General features: G+C 32.3%; 1 pseudogene; it reads right to left on the reverse strand.

Moving 5' to 3' along the window:
* Positions 1 to 361: 361 nt before the first annotated feature.
* LOC150029865 (uncharacterized) lies at positions 362 to 3,577 on the reverse strand (annotated as a pseudogene).
* Positions 3,578 to 4,785: the final 1,208 nt, after the last annotated feature.

Consider the following 4,785-nt stretch of genomic DNA (forward strand, 5'->3'; position numbering starts at 1 on the left):
TACTCATCAATATTTGTCTTCCACCTATGAATTTATCCACAAACAAGAATCACAATACCAAAACCAGACTTTCATAGAATACTTACACCAAAGCCATCATTTCTCTCATTCACAAATATCAAGTAGTACTGATTCCATGAATAAACAAGAATCACAATACCAGAATCACAATACCATGAATACAACTTCCAATAATAAACAGATCATGTCTTCCACCTATGAATTTATCCACAAATAAGAATCACAATACCAGAATCAGACTTTCATAGAATACTTACACCAAGCCAACCAGAACCAGACTTTCATAGAATACTTACACCAAGCCATCATTTCTCTCATTCACAAATATCTAGTACTAGTTTCATGAATAAACCAGAATCACAATACCATAAATACAGCTTTCAATGATAAACAAATCATGTCTTCCACCTATGAATTTATCCACACACAAGAATCACAATACCATAACCAGAATTTCATAGAATACTTACACCAAAGCCATCATTTCTCTCATTCACAAATATAAAGTAATAATAATTCCATGAATAAACAAGAATCACAATACCAAAATACAACTTCCAATAATAAACAGATCACGTCTTCCAACTATGAATTTATCCACAAATTAATTCTAAGCTAGCATTTACATTCTATTGAGACAAAAAAACAAGAATTACATCCTTATACAAATCGGCCAACAAAACTTGCCCATTGGGTCCGAATTACGTCGATCTCTCCTTGCGTATATGCATATTTTGTATTGAACTACAAAAAGGAAAAAAAAAAAGAAGATAAACTCAACATAAGTTTACGTTCATTTATTAAATTAAAGCTAGCACTATATAAAAAATAAATAATTTATGTACGAGGCTAGTAATGGGAGTAGTAGGATTATGCACTATTTCGTGTATATACTTTTGCACATAGTACCCGCATCCTACAGAATCTAATTGATGAGGGCACTGCATATAAAGTTGAAAACAATTGTTAAATTGTTATAAAGAAGTCGAATGAACATAAATTGTTAAAAAATGAATACAAATTTATCTTTATAGGTTTCCATTTTGGAGAAGACCGATAGTGTTGGAGATCGTGCTTGGCTTGCCATGTTTTCAATCCACTAAATAGTTTAAAAACATTAGTTAAACATAAATACTTCAATTAAGAGCTAAGAAAGTTCAATTACACTTACATATTTACAACTCCATGAAAATCCTCTTGAACCTTGCTTTGAAGAGAATCCAAAACATAAACACAATTTTCTTGTAGATTGATTACAATCAATATCCAATGATAACTATAATAAGCAACAATTTCGAAATATTAGTACATGTATAATGCAAATTAGCCGCAACGTAAACACAATTTACTTACCCTATGTTATATGGAATGAGGACTATTTGGTCTAAATTAGCCAATTCTAGTTGATTGGCTAAATTTCTGGATCGGATATCTTGAGACTTCACGTGTGGTGATATTCTTGCTTGATCAATTATAAAAAAATTCTTCGTAATATCATGACCACATTCATCCCAAAGATACCTAAACAAAGTAAAAGTTATTATTTATCAACATGAAACAAAGTATACATGAGTGAATTTAGATGAGTAATACTTACGCAATGTACGTCAAAATACACATGTAGCCTATTTCAACCATATTACACGACCTAAGTAAATAAATTTGTCTCTTCCAAATATATGCTCGTCCAAAGAGATACAGATCATGTCTACATCGTTCATGTTATGCATGGCATGTCCGTTCAATAATTTGATAATACCATTAGCGTTAGCATATTTGGAGGACTGGCTGAAGCTCTTAATTGGTGAATGATCCTACCATAACCAAAGTTACAAAAATTTAAAGTAGGAAAAATAATAAATAACCAAACCCATAAACTGAAAAGGAAACATACTTTTTTCTCGTCACCCATAACTACAAGTTCATGAGGCCATTTTACGAAGTTGCCCATTGCTTGCTTTAAGAACTCTATTTTACCCTTCACAGGAATTGGTATAGGCAAATCTTCTCCAATAGCAATGTCAATAAGAACTTTAACAGTTAAGCATTACACATCATCATCAAATGTTGTGGCTACTGCAACAATATTATCTATAGTTCCTATAGCCAAGTGGCATGGTGTCCCCTTAACAAATTTAAAAGAACTTATGTCATGCATGGTTAAGCACGTACAATATGATTAAAATTTAAAAGTCACAACAATCTTCTTTAGACATCTTCTTAGTATCTTCTTCTTTGGACATCTTCTCAATATCTTCTTCAGATGCACTTAGTGCAACACTTCCAACAGATGATTTGGACTGATGAGATTATTTGCTATGAGTTCTTCCTCTTGACATTTTACCATGTTGAACAATTTTTTTACTAGAGCCTCCTTCAGTTTCTTGGCTCATAGAGGACTTTGGTCTTACTAATTTGAAATATTGAGAATGGGAAACAAAATCACCCATTCCTCTAACATGTCCCCAATGTTCTTCCGTACCGAATGCTTCGATGAGAACATCTTCACCTTCATGAACTTCAACCAATTTATCCTATAAAACATATTATAATTTTCACACAATATCTATATCATCTTAAACTTATATATATGTCATCTTAAATTTTGCATAATATATACTTACAATCTGATTGGCACATTCTCGAGTAACTTCATCAAAGTATTCATTATTCTTTCCTTTTCTTGCTTCTTTCCATAAAGTCGCCTGATAAGAAGGTTCATTCGATAGGTTCAACATGAACATACATATTTAATTAGCATAAACATATTAGAATAAAATATTTAATTTAAGTTGAATAACTCACTAATTCTTGGCCAAGATTCGCATAGCCCTTTCGAGAAATGTGGTGATTATATACACATTTCGCACGTCTTTCTTTTTGAACACTACTGATTTTTTGTACAACAAATCTAGCTGAAGTTACCTATCAAAAGAATGATAATGTTGACATGTAATTTATTGTGAATGACTTACCTCCCATTCTTCACTCGATCATTCGTTGACGAACGATGTCCAATGATCTTGCTCTATATGAGAATATTGTTGCGGTGGAAATTGTAAGATCGAAGGTTCATTCTTAAATGGAAGTATGAACTTTTGAGTCAACGTTGTCTTGAAAGTCCGAAACTTCCTAGAGGCAGACATTCGTATACAATGTTTGGACTTAGAGTCCACATTGAACGACATCTGCACAATGAAAAAAGTAGTTAAACAATAAACTAATAAACTACTATGCACATGAATTAAAAGTTTAGAAAACATACTGCTACACAATAAAAAAGTTTGTCTTTTAAATGATTTGGAACTTTTTTCCAAGAATCATACGTTAAAGGAATTTTTTGTCGAACACAAACTCCTATATAACTCTGCATCTTCTTTGCTCCAGATCCAACCGGTTGTCCATGTACATTACAATTGATGGTCAACCGTTGCCCAGATGTCCTTATTTGTGCCAACTTAGACATTGTAGTTGGGCCACGTGGTATACTTATTCTACTATATTTTTGTGGGATCATATTTCTATCATCCTCACTGCTACTTGTTGAAGTTTCCATGTCAATTTGCAAAAAAAAAAAAAATTTACTCATACAAAAAACATATAATCTTAATATTTAAATACATATAACCATAGTAAATGACATACCATGTTTAATACATTAATTATCAACCCATCGACCCTCACAGTCATGTCTAATGTATGTGGATGTTGTATCATCAATCTCAGTAAATGTATCAACATTGGGCATTCTTTGCATACCTCCATAACCACACTCTTGTTAGCATATCTCCTATTTCATCTTCATAAAAATCATCCTCAATTGTTCGTTGTGGAGATGTTAAAACAATTGACCAACTTGAATTTGCGGTCTTTTACATAGAACACTTGTTTTGCTTGAGAGGCTAAAATAAATGGGTCTGATTTATGTCCAATACGATTGAGGTCCACAATAGTAAACCCAAACTCGTCTGTTTTGACTCTAGTTCTATTCTCAACCCAATTACATTTGAATAAAATAAATGATAATCCATGATAGTCAAGCTCAAATCTTGGAATTGGAGGGAAATACCACATGACTTTTGCTGGGATATTCTTAGCCTTTTCGTTTAATTTTTTTTGAAGCTTCCATCTTGACGTACCACAAATGGGGCATACATTTGCATTAGAGAGTTCTTTTCTAAACAAGCAACAATCATTTCTACATGCATGAATCTTCTCATACTTCATTCCAAGAGTACCCAACATCTTTTTTGCTTCATAAGTAGAAGTTGGAATTTCATTAGGACTAGGTAATATGTCATGAATTAATTCCAACAACTTAGTGAAACTCTTATCGCTCCATCCAAATTTAGCTTTTAAATTATATAACTTTACCAATGTAGATATTTTGGAAAAAGTTTTACAATTTGGGTACAATGGTTTCTTCACATCATCTAATAATTCTTCAAAATTATCGGATTTTCCACTAAAATAGTTATTGTATGCAGCCTCAAACATTCCAATTGTGTCATCAACATCTACATCATCCTCATCAACTTCGTCTCTTTCACTAGTAGACATATTTTCATTGTTTCCTCTTAATCGGTAATGATTCACCATGCAAAATCCATGTCTGATAACTTTGATCTATACCATTAAAAAATAAGTGTTCTCTTAGTTTGTTCACATCTAGAGTCTTTGCATTAACACACTTCAAACATGGACAACTCATGACATTCAGTATATTTGAATGTTGTAGACCATTTTTAATAAACACCTCGACCC

Source organism: Benincasa hispida, unplaced genomic scaffold, assembly GCF_027475165.1.
Source record: "Benincasa hispida cultivar pf3 unplaced genomic scaffold, pf3_genome.v1.1 HicScf86, whole genome shotgun sequence".
Lineage (NCBI taxonomy): Eukaryota > Viridiplantae > Streptophyta > Magnoliopsida > Cucurbitales > Cucurbitaceae > Benincasa > Benincasa hispida.